This window comes from Protopterus annectens, chromosome 9.part0 (genome assembly GCF_019279795.1).
Source record: "Protopterus annectens isolate FY-2018-M chromosome 9.part0, PAN1.0, whole genome shotgun sequence".
NCBI classification, from domain to species: Eukaryota; Metazoa; Chordata; order Ceratodontiformes; family Protopteridae; genus Protopterus; species Protopterus annectens.
This window is the reverse complement of record NC_056743.1, coordinates 658,753,802-658,775,805: the sequence shown is the minus strand read 5'-3', so window position 1 is coordinate 658,775,805 and position 22,004 is coordinate 658,753,802.

Sequence of the window (22,004 nt, the reverse complement as noted above, 5' to 3'; positions counted from 1 at the left end):
TTGAAAATCCTGTTTCCTTCTATCACTAGTGGATCCCTATATACCAACCATTTCATTCAGTATCTGGGTTATAGGATACACTATAGCTTGTGTTGTGAGGTATATTAACAGTAGTAACAACTATAAACCTGAGCTTCTACTTTTTGCGGGAATATTTTTGGAATGATATCTTCTACTGTCTATATGTCATATCCAGAAGAGTAGTGTGCGAGTGCTTTCTCCACAACTCTTTTACTTTCTACACTACTACTAGCAAAAGAGGAAACAGTATAATCACTCTCCCCATAAACAATGAACCAGTATATTTTCTAAGATATCTACATTCACTCAAGTGAATTAGCTTAAGAACAGATATCACAGTAATCTGTGTATAAAGAAACCCCTTGGTGTATACAGTTGCTACTAGAACATTGCTGTCAAAGGTATCTGGCATGTAAAAGATGCATGCATCTTACTTATTACATTACATGGTGCTCCAAATAGAGTTAGTTTGCCATTAATTTAGAATGAACTCTGAACAGTTTAATGCAAATGATAAAATGTTAGACTTCTTAACTTAATATAAACATGAGTCACAGGGTCCTAATTCACAGACATAGAATATTTAAGCATAAAAATCAGTACATTTTAATGCTGCCTCACAGAAACGGAGCATTGAGAGTAAAGCGGTCTCTCGAATGATATCCACTCTGTCAAGTTCCTAATAATAGTGGCTTTTCAAAACGGTCAGTTCCCTGAAGGGGTAAATATACCATAAAATATGCATTCCTGCTACTTAAAATTATTTGTCTAGAAGAAGCAGTATACATAAAACAATCTCAGCTATGGACTCTACACCTGCAATGCCTAGTTATAGTATAATACTTCAGATATATGTTTTCTCGTAGTACATGCCACAATAGAAGATCAAAAACCAGCTAATACCTTACACACCCTTTTCCACTTGAGGCTGTAATAGTTTCCCAAATCATTACAACACATTCCTTATTACAATCTGACTATGTTAAAACACAAGCATCATAAAGTCACGTTCTTATTTTATTTGTTGACCAAGTCCTGTGTAATTCATATCAAATTTTGAATATGTCTTATAAAGGAGCTATTGTTATATAATTCTGCTTTGCCCTCAATGTCTGTATGGCTTCAGATGTATATACATTATTCATTTTAAATTATTTATCTAGATTTCCTAGCTGAATTATTTATGTGTGATAACCAGCATATATATATGTGCTGACAAATAATTTTAATCCAAATACACTCATGTACCTTGAAATTTCCTTACTTCATAACTTTAACAACATTTTATATTCAACGAAGTTAAGGAGTTCAAGAGATCTACTGTCTCTTTAAGGCAATGAGGAAGTGTATAGCGGGGTGTACCATAACGTCATTAGCAATGTTTTCCTTCAGACTCGTATAGGAAGTTATGTAAGACTGAACACTGTTCCCTCACTATTTTGAATAATATTCATTGAGAAAATAGAAAGAGAGTGTGAAATAGAAAACAAGTTATGCATAAGGAGGTTTCCTATATTTTACAAACAGAAGAAAGTAAGTAAATGGATTTAACCATTAGGCATCATCGTAACCTTGCTAATGCCTTTCAGATTTTTATTAATCTACTTGCTGACATACTAATTGCTTAAATGAGACACTGGTAACATGTAAGGGGGATATCTAGTGAGTGAGAGAAAGAAACGAGCATTCTGTGTGTAAACTAATGCGATAAGCGCATTTGCATGCTCACAATTTATACAGGTGTGACAGTTTACAAGTCTCAAATAAGAGAAAGCCGTTTAAAAAAAAAAAGTGGTTAAACTGAAAAAACAAGACAGCGCTTAGTATAATGATTCCACAGACACTATAAAGAAATGGCTTGTTTCATTACGATATTAAAATAAATATATGCTTAAAGCTCAAATGCCATTAGCAGTAAATTACTTAATGAAATCAAACCATTCTATGTAGTTTCACTGTTATATTTCAATGTACAGGATGTGTTATCAGGCATCTTTCCCAAACATCACTTTTCTACACTTTCCCATCCCAAATTAGTGCTAAATAGCAGTGTCAGATAAACTATTGTTATCAGTATATTGTGTGTAAGTAACAAACAAACCAAAAGTATATGTATGAAGCAATGACTGTAGTGAAAGGAAATTAGCAGAATACTTGAGCAATTAGATGGACAAAACATACTATATTACCTTTAGCAAAGACTTTTAGTTTTATTTGATTCTTTGAGAAAAGCAGTAGAGGTAATACTTTTTGTATCAGTTCTTTGTTTTGTTTCTTTACATCAATCCAAGTATTTTTCTCAGGGGATCTTTTCAGTAAGGTAGTTGAAGACCAATCCATCTCCTCTGAAACTGTCATTATGTTATTGTTTTTGATGAAAGTAGTTGCTTCATCAATGTTATTAAATGACCACATTTCATTTGAAAAAAAAAATCCATATTTTTGCAGGATATGCAAGCTGGGCTTTTATTTTGTTTTGCTTGAGTAACTTCACAAGTGGCCTAGCTTTTTGCCTCATTTCTAGGACTCTAGAGAAATAGTCATTATCAAATCTGATTAGATTCTGATTATACTTCAGTGGGCTTTTCCTCCAAGCACATTTAAGAACTAGTTCTTTGTCAAGATAAGAAAGGAATTTTACAATAATAGATCTGGGTGTGGATGTAGAAGATGAAGGAATAGGTTTCCCAATAGCTCTATGAGCTCTTTCTATACCATATGAGAGTCCTTCTTTTAGATCTAGAAAGTCAGGTAGCCAGGAATTAAGAAATGAAATAATATCATCACCTTCAGTCTTCTCAGGTAACCCAAAGATTCTTACATTAGATCTCCTTTCTCTATTTTCCAAATCATCCGTCTTGCTGGTAAGCTACTTATTCTGTTGCTGAAGGAATTCACCCTGGATTTCCTCCTCTCTAAGCCTTCCATCTATATCAGACAAAGACTCTTCAATATTTAATATTTTGGTTTGATGTTGCTGCAGTAGTTCTTTATAGGTTTCAGTTTGTTTATGATAACTTTCTCTTACATTTTCTAAGTTGTCCTTGAAACTGTCCATTTTCAAAGATAACTCTTGTAGAGTAGAGGACATCAACGGGATTTCTTTCCTCAGAGTAGTTTCACCATGAGAATTCTTTGAACCACTCATTTTCCAAGACCAGTTTTAAACTCCAAATAGTTCTGACAGGAAATTTTTGAAGAATATATTCCCAAGTTAGTATACTGGTAGTAAAGAAGTTAAAAAACGTTAATTAACTTTTTTTCTAGAATAAAATAATTTTCCTGTTATTTAAAGTATTTTTATGGAGCTCTAAAAAAGTGCTGCTTTCAGTCTGCCATCTAGGCTCTGCCAAGGGTGTCATTTTTGACTGGTGACAACACTGCTCACCAGTGCAGGGGATACCATTAGCACTGGTAGGATCCCTGGCCAACAGATCCCAGGCCTCAGCCTTACACTCTGAGCCCTGGTAACTGCTCTGCAGCAGCCTAGGTTTGTAACTACGTATGAGGAACCCAAGAAAAACCCTGGATGCCTACACACCCCATCTCTGTTCCCAAAAGCACGCACCCTCTCCAACACTACCTGGCATATCAGCAGGTAAGTACACTCCAACAAATGGTGCAGAATTCCCACCTATTGGCCTTAATATAGTCTGTTTTCCTGCTATTACACATCATTTAGCAACATTCAAAAAAGCACTGCGGTACATAGCATAGCGCAAACCAGCTAAGCAAAGCTGAGCATTGTGAAAACTCGCACAACTGTGGTTTTAGTGAAGCTTAGCAATGCACAAATAATATTAGCTGTTAACCACATTTAAACAGTGCTTGGCACCGTGCAGCTCTCCCAAATTTAAAAGTATTGATTTTAATTTAAAAGACATTTTATATTGCATTCAACAAATGATATGTGTGCTAGGGACTCAAACTCAGGACCTACGAAGCTTTAGACCGTCACTCTACTCATTTAGCTATGTGGATAGTATATAAAGTAGCATACTTTTTTATACACTACTGAACAATCACGGCACATGACATAAATGGGCTTAAGTGGTCTTAAACCTAATCAGACATATATAATTAGCTACATCCAGTTTCTATATTTAGATGCCTGGCAGGTGTCAACTGTCCATATGTAAGAGCAGCTTGGCATTGCTGCACTCTGCGCCATGCAAACAGACACCTGCCAAACATCTAAATATAGAAACCAGATGTAATTAATTATCACATCTTTTTTTTTTTTTATTGTCAGCTGTCTTTGTGGAAGTGCAGCTTGCACTCTATGCAAACAGACATTAAAAACATTCATAAATTTAAAACACAAAGTATTAATACACAGCACATTTCAACAGTAGCATGGAACATTACAGGGAGCCTCACCACATACACAGATTCTCCACACACTACACATATTCAGTATCCCTGTTACTATGCTCTCCCTCAACAGCACAGCATGATTAATATGCATGGTGTACTGCCGAGAGGGTCCCATGGCATTGTGCATGGGTACATTTCATGTAGCCTCTACACGGAGCCTACATAGATTTTATTGAATCCTTGGGTGTGACTTTTAATTTGGCTATCAAGGTTACCAAAGCTAAAACCTAAGAAAAAGTATAGTGCAATGGTATGGGAAAGTCCAAAATTATGAACAATGAAATTATGCAATCAGTGTTATGAAAACATGCAGGCAAGTCAGTGTGAGAAGCTTTTAGTAGAGGAAAAAGTTTAAAAAAAATGTCATTAAAAGATAATATATTAAACATACTTTGAATACAACATGGTTGCTGGCAGATTGCTTGAGTATTGTTTTGTCATCAAAATATCTCTTTCAAATTGAGAATATTTAACAACATACATTTTTTAAAACCCTAGTTGTGAAACCCACTTAAGTGCAAACATGATTATAGGATAGTCCCAACCTGACGTAACTAAAACAGCTTAGAAAATGTTAAAGCCATTATAAGTTAGATGCAGTTATTAGGGACAGTCAATAGGGCTGAAACAGTTAATTTCTACAGTCACAGTAAGAATGGACAGTGTGTAAGCTTAGATATCTCATTACACCAGCCACACTCTCACTGGACAGTTAGTATGATTTAGGCAGGCTCACTGCAACAACCACTTTCAAACTGATCGGTATAGGTATCAGGCTTAGACAGCTTATGTTGAGAAACACATTCAAACAAAGAATTAATAGAGCTTAAAGATCATATTCTACCAGCCATAGTTACACTGGATAGTGGATAGTGCTTAGGTAGACTCACTTTACCAGCAACACTCGCACTGGACAGTGGATAGTGCCTAGGCAGGCTCACTTCACCAGCAACACTCACACTGGATAGTGGATAGTGCTTAGGTATCTCATTGCACCACGGTACCAGCATTTGAAATCAGGACTTTTGAACAGTTTTAATTTGACACTGATTTCAACTAAACTGATGAACTGTACAGGTGATCTGTTGCATTCATCCAACGTACCTATAACTAAAAACATTGCCTTTTTAAACAGTTTACTGACATAACCAGCTAATGATAGCATTAAAGATGCTACTTGTTGATCAGCCTGCAGCTCTGAATGTAGTGCATATATTCTTAGACTCAAGTACAGTCATCCTTACTCAAACCATTGAAAAGTCTTCGAGTCTTATCTTGATATCTAAAAAGATCTTCGGGCCTTCTAATGAACAAGACATGCTGCAATGTACAAAAACAGTCAGACAATTCCCTTACAAACCTACAGGTATCTACAGACAGATATATGGACTTAAACTAACCAAGGTTTAGATTAATATAGTGTTATTTTTTTTAATAGTAATTTCTGCCGAATATACACAACTTATTGATTATCATCCTTCTAGGTTAAGACTAATCCTATGGAAAAACAATTTTAAATTGATAAAGTTTTAAAAACACATTTCCTTACTTACCTGGGCTCTCTTCTGAGCTTGGCCCAGGCCTCCTCAAGAAAGATGGCCTCACAATTTGTGAAATACTGATGTAGCAGAGGTGAAGATTGATAGAGTGTCCTTTTATCATCCTTAACTGAATACAGTAGCTCAATAAACTGGATTGCCAGTTAATTTACATTTCCTTTTTTTAAGTGACTTGTAAGTCAATGCAAGTAGCATCTGCACCTGTTAAGACTGAACAGCACTTTGAATCATTTTGTTTCATCTGGTGAAGCAGTCTTTGAAATACTGTGTTTCATCTGTTAATGCAATAAATAATGCACATGTTCCTTACAATAAAATTAATATTACAGCTAATGGGAAATCAAGTAAGATAAATGTTTCAACTGATGTAGCAACTGACTTTTTCAGCATTTTTGTTCCCCTGCCTCCTGATCATCTAGCCTCCACAGAAGCCACACTAGAGGTAGCCAAGAGGAACTTTTCTATTTTTTTGGCCCTAAACTCCTACCACAGTGACTGGTGTGCACACTTGCAGATGTGAAGAACTGGTATGCCATCACCTCTGAGTGTATGCATTTTTGCATGGGCCAAATGAAGGCTACATCACAGATGGTGCTTGCCAGAGCCAAGCACATGTTCTTAGTCCATATGTGACATGATGTACATCTATTTCTCTAATAGTTGCTAGAACTGCAGGGAGTCAGACCCACTCTCAGGAGACAGGCAAGTATCAGCTGTCTGTTATTGATGATACTAGTGTTTGTAATTGTTAACATCTAAAAACTTCATTTACCAAAGCAGAAACTTGTCTTCTTGAAATGGAGATGAGTTCAGAAGACATACAAACAAAGATGTTGACAAGTTCATATATATATATATATATATATATATATATATATATAATATATATGCACATGCACACATATACAGATATATAGAATATGTGATGGTCTGGAGTGGCTTATATGAAAATATTATACCGTTTATATAATATAGAATATTTGTTTCATAATGAGCAGCTTTGCAGAATTCTGTGAACATACAGTACAATATAAACAGAAAAAGAATGTAGAAACATGAAACACTGCAATTCATTGAGTTTAAATACACACTAGATCCATTAATTGAATCTAATCAAATCAAGTTAATTGAATAATTCATTCTTATAAAATATTTATGTTAAAATTACACAATAACCATTAGATGATACTCTAGAATATACAAAATAATATATCAATATATATGATATATGATATATATAATATAATACACATTTAGATCAATGTGATCCCCCCTCTTATTACAACTTACAATCTGTAACACCCTAAACCTGATTTAGAAAGCTGGACAAATATCAAAACTTGGGTACAAAGGTGTAGTTCAGTGTTGGATGAGCAAATGTCTCTTGAAATGGAGATGAGTTCAGAAGACATACAAAGATGTTGACAAGTTCATATATATATATATATATATAGATATATATATATATATATATATATATATATATATATATATATATAATATATATGCACATGCACACATATACAGATATATAGAATATAATATAGAATATTTGTTTCATAATGAGCAGCTTTGCAGAATTCTGTGAACATACAGTACAATATATGTCTTATATCACACAAATCCAACACTCGTGTATTCAGTCCATCCATTTTCTTATTTTTTACTGATGTTAGAATAGTATTTCCCATCAACAATATTAGGCTACAATAACTGCAGAAGTATCTACTGAATAGAGTTTTTGATTGCTTAAAAGGGTTAATATAATTTGGCTGTTCTTTTGCCGGAGCTGTTTTATGTTGCATGTCTTTGACATGTACTACTACTAGATGACATATGACATATGCTACTACTAGATGGCATGTACTACTACTAGAGGACATTTACTACTACTAGATGACATGTACTACTACTAGAGGACATATGCTACTACTAGATGACATGTACTACTACTAGATGACATGTACTACTAATAGATGACATGTACTACTACTAGAGGACATATGCTACTACTAGATGACGTACTACTACTAAATGACATGTCCTACTACTTAAGGGCATATGCTACTACTAGATGACATGTACTACTACTACTAGAGGACATATTCTACTACTAGATGACATGGGGTCTATATCACAATGTTGAACAAAAAAAAGAGTGAACGCTCTTTTATCAAACACTAAAAACTGAAAGTAGAAACTGTCGAACACACAGAGCAGAGATTTTTTTCCACAGGGAAAAAATAGCTGCTCCGCCAAAAAAAAAAATCCAAACACAAATTAAAGCGGGGGGCTTTGCCCCCACCAACTCCAAGATTGCACCACAGTGGAGGAAATGGCAAAGTCCTGAAAACAGCCTAGTGATTTTTTTTTCCTGGGGAAAAAAATTGCTGTTCCGTGTGTTTGGCATTCAGTGTTTTCGACATTTGGTGTTAGATTTCGCTCTTTTTATCATTCAACATCATAATATAGACCCAATGACATGTACTACTACTAGATGACATGTAGTACTATTAGAGGACATATGCTACTACTAGATGACATGTACTACTACTAGAGGACATATGCTACTACTAGATGACATGTACTACTACTAGAGGACATATGCTACTACTAGATGATATATGCTACTTAGATGACATATACTACTACTAGATGACATGTACTACTGCTACAGTAATATGCTACTACTTGATGACATGTACTACTACTAGATGAAATGTACTACTACTAGAGGGCATATGCTACTACTAGATGATATGTACTACTACTAGAGTAATATGCTACTACTTGATGACATGTACTACTTCTAGAGGACATATGCAACTACTAGATGACATGTACTATTACGAGAGAACATGTACTACTACTAGAGGACATATGCTACTACTAGATAACATATGATCCTACTAGATGACATGTACTATTACCAGAGGACATGTACTACTACTAGAGAGCATATGCTACTACTACTAGATGATATGTACTACTACTAGATGACATGTACTACTACTAGATGATATATGCTACTACTAGATGACATGTACTACTTCTAGAGGGCATATGCTACTACTAGACAACATATGCTACTACTAGATGACATGTACTACTACTAGATGATATATGCTACTACTAGATGACATGTACTACTACTAGATGATATATGCTACTACTAGATGACATGTACTACTACTAGAGGGCATATGCTACTACTAGACGACATATGCTACTACTAGATGACATGTACTACTACTAGATGATATATGCTACTACTAGATGACATGTACTACTACTAGAGGACATATGCTACTACTAGATGATATATGCTACTACTAGATGATACGTACTACTACTAGATGGCATCTACTACTACTAGATGATATATGCTACTACTAGATGACATGTACTACTTCTAGAGGGCATATGCTACTACTAGACAACATATGCTACTACTAGATGACATGTACTACTACTAGAGGCATATGCTACTACTAGATGACATGTACTACTACTAGATGATATATGCTACTACTAGATGACATGTACTACTACTAGAGGGCATATGCTACTACTAGACGACATATGCTACTACTAGATGACATGTACTACTACTAGATGATATATGCTACTACTAGATGACATGTACTACTACTAAAGGACATATGCTACTACTAGATGATATATGCTACTACTAGATGATATGTACTACTACTAGAGGACATATGCTACTACTTGATGACATATGCTACTACTAGATGACATGTACTACTACTAGAGGTCATGTACTACTACAAGATGGTGTACTACTACTAATAGAGGACATATGCTACTACTAGATGATATGTACGACTACTAGAGGACATGTACAACTACTAGAGGGCATATGCTACTACTAGATGATATGTTCTACTACTAGAGTAATATGCTACTACTACTATGTACTACTACTACTAAAGGACATATGCTACTATGCTGCTACTAAATGACATATACTACTAGATTGATCAGTTCCAACAAGATATCACCTTGCTACCTCTCCTAAAGACATCAGGAAACTGTTTTTATTTAATCCATTTCTATCCAACTGATTTTATTATGAATTCACTGCTAATATATTACTACTGTTTGTTGTGATAGTGTTATGTTCCTTTGGGACACTTTTTAATTTTTTTCTAGTAAGAGTATGACATTTATTGGTGTTTGGGGCATTTTGCTTGATATAGGCTTAATTTACATTTGTCTTTCTAAATGGCTGTAACTTTTAAGTGTGGCCTTTAAACTGTGCTGCACGGACTGATTTGTTGCGTGATCTACTTAGGCTGGTTTGTTCTCATTTCCTTGCTGCAGGAAATGACTGGATTTACCAGTTCTATTCAGATTTGACTTTGTGACCAGTCCCAAATTAGCCATAGTTGCATGTTACTCTTTAATCTCACAACTTTTAATTTGTACTACCTCTTTAGCATTTGCACTATTTTTATTATGCTGAATTGGTTATGTACTACTTAGCCTACAGTCACTTGCACTGAAATTGGCCTCAAGCAAATTAATGCAGGTCAATAGTGATTCTACCTTCAGAGGGCATCCATACCACACCCATGGGAGGAACAAGTTGTGTAGAACTTGGACACAGACTGTCCCCAGTCAAGCTCTAGAGCTTTGGAGAGTTAGCCCCTGTGTCACATGTGGGCACACACCCTGCCATGACCATGGCGCATAACCTGCCATGATCAGTTGTAGATGTTATCCATGTCAATGCCAACAGGACTCATCTAGCTCAGCACCTTGGAAACTTCATCAGGTTGTGCATGCGCTCGCACACACACACACACACACACACACACACACACACACACACACACACACACACACACACACACACACACATGTATTCACAGATTTGTACCATTTTCTGTTTTCTGTGGAGTCACTGCCTCCCACCCTTTCTTGTAGTCAATGAAGTCAATGACTAGCAGTGATGCAGATTGGATGAGGTCTTACTGTCCTCTAGCTGTACCCCATCTCTACCTCGGACTACATCAAGCCTTGATTCCAAACGCCAACACAGTGCATACCACCAATGATGATGTCATGGCAGCTTGAACCCACCACTGGAGACTTACTTCCTGACTCTCAACAACCACCCACGGTACATGCTTAAAGTGCTTAGCTCACTTGACCCTATGTCATCTCATAGTGTTGCAATCACGTGTCACTGTGACCCCTCCCCAACCCCCCTGTGCAAGTGATGATGACTGTGTCCTGTGATGTGAGGAAAAAGAAAAAAAAAAGACAGCTTTCACTTTCAGTAAAATATACAATTCAATGGCAAATTATGACTGCTTGGCTAAACCTGATTGTTCATTTCCAGGCGTTTTGGGTAATCTGCACATCCTACCTAACAAGCAGTATTTTATTTCTTCCATCCAAACTAAAGTTTGTGTCTATTCTACGCACTCTTGAATTTTGCTACTGTAAGTCCTCCTCAGATATACTTTTCCAGTCATTGTTTTACCAGTTCTCCTCCTTATACCTTAAAATCATCCTTATCGTTTCTGCCTCATTTTTTTTAAAACTGTATGCAAATTGGATGCTTCTATATAAAAACAGGTGCTACCAGGCTGTGTATAAAATATCATAAGTAGTGCAGATCACTGCAGTGCTCCTTGTAGGTACCATTAGATACAAAAGAAGCTGATATTTTATAGAAAAGACAGAGCTAAACTCTCCTGAAAGTGTTATGCAAACTGCATGCTGCTAGAGTTTGGGCTATACTGCTTGGAAGCTGCTTCATTGTGGCAGTGCAGTCTACTTCCCTGGGAAATGAGGTATGAGATCAAAGACAGATGGGATAATCATGAGTGTATTATAAGTTAATGTTTGTGAAAACTGAATGTGGTTTAGGCAATAAAACAACATGCCATCATAAAACTGTGAAACAGTGAATGAGGCAGCAATGCATTCCAGTTATTTTCCTTGAAACTGTGCTAGGGTGTTTGAAGAGGTGCCATTAAATTGTGCAAGGAGAAGGAGAACATAAGCAGGGTAGGTACCTGCCATTCTTAAGAAGTAGAGCAGCTGCAATTAGACTAGACTACAGGTAAAAATGTAAAATAAGTTAAGAATGAAAGCTGTGGTGAAATCTTTTTATCTATCTATCTTTATGTCTATCTACCTCTATCAATTTCAGATGCTAAAGTGTTGGCACCCCAGGTCACCTGTATTTAAGGATATGCAGACTAAGTGATCACGTGCCTTTAGTTCAGAATTTGGGTAGAGGTTAATAAGCATTTTAAGTGTGGATGGCTGCAGTATTATTTTCACTGTTAAAATAAGAAACTTGAGTTCTACTAAAACATTTTATGTTACTGCAGGAAAAAGTGTTAGACTGAGTCACCATCATTATCATTAAGTATGAGCTAAACCTGTGGGACACTGAGACCCCATCATTACTATATATTTGTGGGTACAGGTGGTAGTCACCAACATTATCGTTAAGTATGAGATAAACCTGAGGGACACTGAGACCCCATCATTACTATATCTACATGGGTACAGGTGGTAGTTACCATCATTATCATTAAGTATGAGCTAAACCTGAGGGACACTGAGACCCCATCATTACTATATCTACATTGGTACAGGTGGTAGTCACCATCATTATCATTAAGTATGAGCTAAACCCGAGAGACACTGAGACCCCATCATTACTATATCTAGGTGGGTACAGGTGGTAGTCACCATCATTATCATTAAGTATTAGCTAAACCCGAGGGACACTGAGACCCCATCATTACTATATCTGTGTGGGTACAGGTGGTAGTCACCATCATTATCATTAAGTATGAGCTAAACCCGAGGGACACTGAGACCCCATCATTACTATATCTATGTGGGTACAGGAGGTAGTCACCATCATTATCATTAAGTATGAGCTAAACCCGAGGGACACTGAGACCCCATCATTACTATATCTACGTGGGTACAGGTGGTAGTCACCATCATTTTCGTTAAGTATGAGCTAAACCAGAGGGACACTGAGACCCCATCATTACTATATCTTTGTGGGTACAGGTGGTAGTCACTATCATTATCATTAAGTATGAGTTAAACCCGAGGGACACTGAGACCCCATCATTACTATATCTACATGGGTACAGGTGGTAGTCACCATCATTATCATTAAGTATGAGCTAAACCCGAGAGACACTGAGACCCCATCATTACTATATCTACATGGATACAGGTGGTAGTCACCATCATTATCATTAAGTATGAGCTAAACCCGAGGGACACTGAGACCCCATCATTACTATATCTACGTGGGTACAGGTGGTAGTCACCATCATTATCATTAAGTATGAGCTAAACCCGAGGGACACTGAGACCCCATCATTACTATATCTATGTGGGTACAGGTGGTAGTCACCATCATTATTATTAAGTATGAGCTAAACCCGAGGGACACTGAGACCCCATCATTACTATATCTACATGGGTACAGGTGGTAGTCACCATCATTATCATTAAGTATGAGCTAAACCCGAGGGACACTGAGACCCCATCATTACTATATCTACGTGGGTACAGGTGGTAGTCACCATCATTATCATTAAGTATAAGCTAAACCCAAGGGTCAGTGAGACCCCATCATTACTATATCTACATGGGTAAAGGTGGTAGTCACCATCATTATCATTAAGTATGAAGTAAACCCGAGGGACACTGCGACCCCATCATTTCTATATCTACGTGGGTACAGGTGGTAGTCACCATCATTTTCGTTAAGTATGAGCTAAACCCGAGGGACACTGAGACCCCATCATTACTATACCTTTGTGGGTACAGGTGGTAGTCACCATCATTATCATTAAGTATGAGCTAAACCCGAGGGACACTGAGACCCCATCATTCTATATCTACATGGGTACAGGTGGTAGTCACCATCATTATCATTAAGTATGAGCTAAACCCGAGGGACACTAACACCCCATCATTAGTATATCTGCATGGGTACAGGTGGTAGTCACCATCATTATCATTAAGTATGAGCTAAACCCGAGAGACACTGAGACCCCATCATTACTATATCTACATGGATACAGGTGGTAGCCACCATCATTATCATTAAGTATGAGCTAAACCCGAGGGACACAGAGACTCCATCATTATTATATCTACGTGGGTACAGGTGGTAGTCACCATCATTATCATTAAGTATGAGCTAAACCCGAGGGACACTGAGACCCCATCATTACTATATCTACGTGGGTACAGGTGGTAGTCACCATCATTATCATTAAGTATGAGCTAAACCCGAGGGACACTGAGACCCCATCATTACTATATCTACATGGGTACAGGTGGTAGTTACCATCATTATCATTAAGTATGAGCTAAACCTAAGGGACACTAAGGCCCCATCATTACTATATCTATGTGGGTACAGGTGGTAGTCACCATCATTATCATTAAGTATGAGCTAAACCCGAGGGACACTGGGACCCCATCATTACTATATCTACATGGGTACAGGCGGTATGGACAAAGGGCTTTTTAATTTAAACTATTAAAATGCAGCTGTGGCATTTGTATTGCAATGTTGGAGATGCATAAATTGGAAACATTGTATTATACTGTATTCCTTTCTGATCACTGAGCTGACACTTTAATGTTTTTTCATACATTTTTTCCATGCCACTTAGCCATTATGGCCCATGCAAGCCGCAGCTGTGACTAATCATGCACAGCAGATGCTTATCAGTTAGAATATGTTGTGCATTTGCTGATAACTGCATGAGCTATCTGTCTGTCTGTCTGTCACTAACGTCATTTCTAATTGCTACTAACAGATGTGTTAGGCTTTCTATTTCCAGTTCTAAAAATGCAGTACATGGAGTATTCTTTCCTTGCCAGCCAAAGATGCCTGGCTTTATCCATCTGTGTCACAATGCTGGCATGCATGTTGAAGAGTTTGTTTATGAGACCCATCATTTAACTCACAGAAGTTTATGTGTGAGGGTGAGGTGTGGTAAAAAAAAATTCTGTAAGACATTGGAATGCATGTGCTTAATTAGGTGTTATGTACAACTTCACACAGCTCCAGTTCAAAATAGCATATCATTCTGTCCGATTGCACTTTATTGACATATAAGAGTTATTCCAGTAGCTCTCATCAGTAAATACTGAAAAATTTCAAGAAATATTAATTTTAAATGTATTGTATGTATACATATTTTAGGGCTATCACAAACACACAATCAACGCAGAGGAAAAAAAGTCTGACAGAAGAATGTTGTGAGTCTCTCTGGTCTGGCCAGTGTTGTGGCTACTCAGCACTTTTCCTCCTTTTGATTCAGGTGTCCTAAGCTTTTGTTTGTAATGTCCCAACTGCCTTATTCTTTATCGCCCTGTCTGGCAAATTATGTCAGCAATCTTCTGCTTTCTGTGTAAAGAAGTCTTTCCCGTTGTCTGTTTTGAACGAAGTTCCTTCATTGTGGTAGTTGTGCTTTCTGCTATCATTCCTGTCCTGTCCTTTGGTGCTAGCTTAACCCATCATGTTTCTACCTTAATGTTTACACACACATAAAATGTTCTCATCTCTTTTCTTTTCTACACAAATGAAATCAAGTACTGTAAACCTCTCATCCAACTCCAATTTCCCCATCCCCACAATATCCTAGTTGTTTTTCTCTGTCCAGTACTGTGACTTTTATTCCTTGGGTGGCCTCCAGAAATGTTCACTGCATTGCTCCTATAGTTTTCCAGGCCTGGATATGTGGCATCATCATCTTCCCACCCTTCTATAGAGAATTCCTGCATGAACACCGTAATATTTGGTTTGGTGCATTTGCTGCCCACTCATAACAAACAGGATTTTTTTTCCCTGTGGTAATCCTCAGATCATTCTCTTTGTCTGAATTTTAGAGGCAGACCCCCAGCACTTATATATTCCATTCAAGTGATACGATTCCTCAGCTGAATCACAGTGCATTTGGAAGGGTTAAAGTGGAGCTGCCCCTCCTTGGATTATGCCTCCTGCCTCGTCCTGTCCTTCCTCAGGCTTATATGCCTTCAGATATTATTCTGGCAATCATGGAGTCATCTGTAAAGATTCTGATCTAGTTTTTTCAGGCTGTACACAAAAGCAGAGGTAAACACAATAAATGGGTTAGGCCTAAAACTGATTTTTGTGAAACATTGTTTTACATCACCGCTTGAAACCCCCCACCCACTACCTGCATAGTTTACAATCTGCATACACTACACATTTTTGCAAGAAGCCTAAGATGGTAACTTAAGTAAAGATTTTGCAAAAGTCTAGCTAGATTATGCCATAGTGTAGTGTCTGTCAAACATTCTTGTAACCCAGTCTGAGAACTTGACTGTGTTATTCTGACAGGAGTCTTTTCCTGTCAAATCATGTTGGAATTGGTTAAATATTTCATTATTCTCCTGAAACCTTGACTTTGGAGCACCATTACTTTTTCATTATCCGTGAAGTCAAGCTCACTGGTTAGTAGGTGCCTGGTACTCCTTCCTCTATCCCTAAAGATGAACACTGCTGATGCCTCCTTCCATCCCTTGGGCCACCACATTTTTAAAATAGTTGTGGAAAATATTTGCTGTGGGTTTACTTTGTTGTTTGTAGCCCCCTCAAAAATTTCTGAATGAATTCCTATCCGGTCCATCTCTCTAGTTCTTCCTTAGTACATATAATGTTCGTCTCACTTTCTTTGCTGTAATTACCATTTCTATAAATATCTTCATCTATCCTGTCTCATAGTTTGGTATTTTTTCTTCTTTTTTCTTGGTGAATTTGGATGAGAGGTATTCATTTCTTGCCCATTTTCTAACATTTTTATATTTCTAAATTCCCCAACTAAGTTCACCAATTTCCTTATGTGCCTTCTTTCTCTCTTTCCTGTAAACCTAAAGAAGGTTTTCCCTGTATTACTGCAGACATTTTTACATTTATTTCATTGAGGTCTTCATGCATTTCATTGCCTTGTTCTGCTCACTGCTCACATAAACCATAACACTGCCATGACACAGTTTGGCACTGGAGTGCTCATGACAGCAGTTCTGCAGAGAATCAGATAGACTATTTTCAGCTTTCTCTGTTCCAGTGGTTGCTATTTGATCAAGCCCTTTTAGATAAAATAGCTTAAATAGCTTGTTTCATCTGCCCATCTTGACTGATGAAATGCTGCAGTTTTCCTTAAGCAGACTGAGTCCTGCCATCATAACTGCACTAAATGCATTAGTTTCACATATTCACAGATTCACTTATACCATCTGGGCATGCCAAGTGAATGGCACCTAGTATGAGTAAAATATGCCACAAATCTCAGCTATGCATATACAGATATGATGATACCACCTGGACATGCCATCTGAATGATAGTTACAAAGAGTAAATATACACTAAATCACAATGCAGGTCTCTGTGAATTTTAGAAATGAATGTTTTGGTATTAATACCCATTCCTACTTAACTTACATATATGTTAAACACTTCAGTAATAACTTCATTGCAAATAGGTTCATAGTTATTCATTAGGCTATCGACCATAAGGGACTTATTCAGCCTATCCATGCATCCCAAATCTCTGAAGTTCTGGTACCCTTGACAAGTATAAGCAGGGCTTGGGAGATGAAACATTTACAAGCAGAGGCTTGAGAGATGAACCATTTACAGGCTGCCTGTGTCCATTAGAGATGTAGGTACCAAGCCAGGGATGAATTTCCTGTTCCCCATCCAATTGTTCAAGTTATACTTGAATTGGGTTAGGGATAAACTCTGCTTCACATGGATGGGGTGCCTGTTCCAGAGACAGGGTAGTATCTAGGATACAACTGCAAACAAATCTCACTTTCAACACAGGAACCAACTGTGAAAACATAGTAAATGTCAAAGAAACAACAAAGGTTCCAAGCACGGCTTAGTTCAAAATATTTAATGGGTACAAAAAATACACAGGGTAAGTGCTTTCACGGACCAAAGCTCCGCTTCATCAGACCATAATAAAGCATGTCAGTAGTTACTCAACATTTAAACCTGTTTCATCCAATACAAATCAAGTTTGAGAGTGATGTAATAACTGGCATTAATTAATACAAATGTACAAAAAAAACATATATATATATATATATATATATATATATATATATAAAATTTGCAGTTACTGATATGCTTGGACTGATAGACGAGAATAAATATAACCATCTCATTCATAAAAAGCATACTTACATATGTGGTTAAAAACTCAAACATCCTAATAAAAAACCTTAATAAAAAGTGTTTGGCTACAAAACATTTGATTCAACTTATTTAAAACCTACTAATGCTTCAGTGGTCTAGCTCTTAAAAATGGTTTAAGTGAAACTCTGCTGTTTAAACCAGGATACCTGTCAGCTTGTAGTTTTAGTATCCACTTCTGCTCAACAGATTCAGTTCTATTGTTGAGGTCTCCCCCTCTGACATTGACATGTAAAGTTTCTACAACAAAAAACTTAAACCTATGTTCACAGCCTTCCTTCATCACATACATAGCTAGGGCATTAGACTCTTTAGAGTTCCTGATGTCACGAAGATGCTCTAAAATCCCATCTTTGAAAGGTCTGTTCATTTTGTCAATATAATACGCGTAGCATGTCGCACAAAAACTAAAATACACTAGATTCTTGGTATGGCAGTCAGCATAAAAATCAATATTAATAACAAAACCTAGCTGTGGGTGTGTAAAATTACCTCCTGAATAGATATACGCACAAGATGTACATCTTCTACATGTGAATGTGTCCACTCTTTCTGACTGCACATGAGTGTTATGTTTCAGGGGTCTATAACATAGTTGTTTCTTCAAAGATCTATTATTTCTAAATGTAAAATCTGTTTTATTATTGATAACACCTCGTAACTCGGGTACTGTTAATAAAATTTCCAATTTGTCTTAATGACATCACATACCATATTAATATTGCTGGCAAATGTCAAAGGCATTCTCAGTTTAGTGCCAACAGTATTATTTGTGGATCCACCATCATCCATCAGATTAGAAGTATGACCAACCTCTGTCCTAGAGTCAGTGCTAAAGAATTGTCTACACCTACCCATCCACTCCTTCCAGGCTTCAGAAATCTGTGTGTCTATGGTGTCACACTTGTAACCCCAACTCAAGAACTCTTCTTTCAATGAAGCTAGGGCAATGTTCAAGTCAGTTTCTTTATTGTGAAGATGCATAATGCGATAAACTTGCCCCTTAAGGACATTCAATTTTGTATGGTTCGGATGCATACTGTTGTTGTGCAGGATACTGTTTTTTCCTAACACTTTTCCTGTAAATACTGGTAGTATGGTAGTAATCATTCTATCTTGTAAATGACTGATTAAAAAACATTCATAATGCTAATTCATAAAAATAATAACAAACAAACCATACACTTATAAACCACATCGGGCCCTAACATCGTCCTTTGTAAACAAAAAATGTCGGGCACACCATCCTACCAGCTGTCCTTTGGTGTAGCTCAGTCTCACAAGTAGTACCCATAACCCGTTGCACCCCTTCTGTAAGTAATGTACTTTATTGAATGTACTTATTGAAAATGAAACACTTGATTTCCAGTTCTACCATAAAAGACTGCAATTCTTCAAATGTTGTCATTAGATACATTGTAGATTGCAAATCAGTCTCTATTCCCATCCATTGGTTATCGCAACCCAGGTTGACTAAATAGTGAAGCAAACAAAGAATAACATAACAATAAATACGCGCAATAAATTTCGAACAGCTGTTAGGACAGAGAGCAAGGAAATCTTTAAGCTAAAAAAAAAAAAAACACTTTTCAAAAACATTCAATAGATTTTTCCAAAAAATAAAAAAAAGGTTTTCGTTCCCAGCCCTGCTGCTGCTGGACACAATAGGTCTCATAGATCTTCTGTGTGTCTTCTTTAATAATCTTAAACCACAGATACCATAGGATTGATAATGATAAAAATATTAAACAACAACAATGGTTCTAATATTAAACCAGTAATCAAGATATCAAATATTAAAAACTCCACTTTTCTCTATAGCTGTCAAAGTAGTATACGGTATGGGAAACATAGGTGGTTCGTGTCTGTTAATAATTCATCATCAAATGAGATATACAAAACATTTGTCAGCACAAACTATGGCTCACCTTTTATGAGCTGGTCTTACTTCAACACTATTTAACCATTTCAACTCAGATAAAGCCTGCCTCTCATCAATCGTCATGTTAAAAAAACAATCATTCTGTTTGTCTAAAAAATTTTGTCTCAGTTGCCTCTCACAGACCTCTGTAAACAAATGAATAGTAGAGTTGGGAGGGGGTACAAATACACTAGGTTTCTTAAAAACACTATTATTATTCCAAGTTAAAGTCCTGCCAAACAAGTAAATCTTGTAGGACATCAGTTAAAACTGCCAACTGTGCTGGTACAAACGTCAAGCCTCTATTCAGAACTGCAGTCTGTGTCTCGGTTAATACAATAGATGAAATGTTGTATACTAAACCTGTTTGGATATTTTCACTGCCTTGCTGTGTCTTCCTCGCTCTGAATCCGTCTTATCTTGGGATTCTTAAACTGATTCCTCAATCTCCCTCGTATTTTTAGTGGTTCTTTCAGTAAAAAATAATTGGAACCACCTGTTGAATCAGTCAACGTTGTTGCTTGAGCTGCTAATACCGGTAGAGGTGAAGCATCATGTGCTCCACTTAAAACTTTTTTTTTACAGGAGCACTACTCTTGGGGATGACTGTAGAGCTGTTACTAGCAGCATCCATACTGTTAACTTCAACTCCATTGAGACTCGGCTGAGTCAAAGAAGTTTTGGATAGCTCCGGTTGCTTCTGTGCAACTGTTCTCTGAGGCTCAGTGTAACGTGTGCGCTTTGAATGCCTCCCACTTCCTGTTTGGTTTGAAAATGCTGCATTCTGTGATGTCTTTTCTTGGTCTAGAGCCAGTCCATCACCCCTTTCAAAATATAGTTTATCTCTCTGAATTTTCCTGATATTAACATTGGACAGCTTCTTGTTATAAGAAGAGATGGGCTTGGAACCTTTGCTGTTTCTTTGACATTTAGTATCTAGGATACATAAATGTTTCTCCAGCAGGTCTTATTTATATCACAGGCAAGGTCTAATTCTTTAGAACAGGTAATTCTGGTGCTGTTTGTTTTGTGGGTATGCAGGAGGTCCATCAGAGTGGGATCTGACAATGTCCTGTATGCCACATGTAGATCTCCCCTCAACAGCCTGTAAGAGACAGAATACAGGGATACAGCTTTGATGTGTTCTGCATAGGACATAGGTTCATAGGTTCATACTAGGCTATCTGCCCTAGGGCATTTATAAGCCTAGCCAGAGTGTGTTTAGCTTTCGCCACCCATTTTAAATTAATTTTGCTATGCCCTTTTTCGAGGTTAGTATACTGTGCCTCTGTCTAACAGTGACACAGAAGTGATACCCGGGTAAACCTACAATCTCCCATCCACTCATCAAGATTCCTCTTGAAGAGAGTCAATGAGGGACTCTGCCTAACCTGGACTGGGATTTTATTCCAGAGTGAAGGGAGCCTCTGGGTTATGAATCTGTCCCTCCAGCATGTCCTATTTATTTCAGTGCTGAGGTTCAAGTCTCTCAAGCGGGTAGCTTGATGGGATTTGGATTTTCTGAGGTGCAGCATGTCCATTAATTCCGGGTTGGACATGGCTTTATACGTCAGGCACAGATCGCCTCTGAGCAGGCGGTATACCACTGAGTAAAGCTGGAGTTTCTTTAACCTGGCAGCATATGGCATCTGTTTGAGCCCTTTGATCCTCTTGGTGAGGTACTTTTGGGGTCTTTCCAGTTGCTGCACGTGTCTGGTAAGGTACATCCCAAATGGGGCACTGTACTCAATTATGGGCCTGATGAGGGATGAGTAAAGAGGCACGATGACCTCCCCTGATCTAGATGTGAATTCCTTCATGATTAGGTGGGCTATATAAAATGTTTTTCTAACCACTTTGGCCA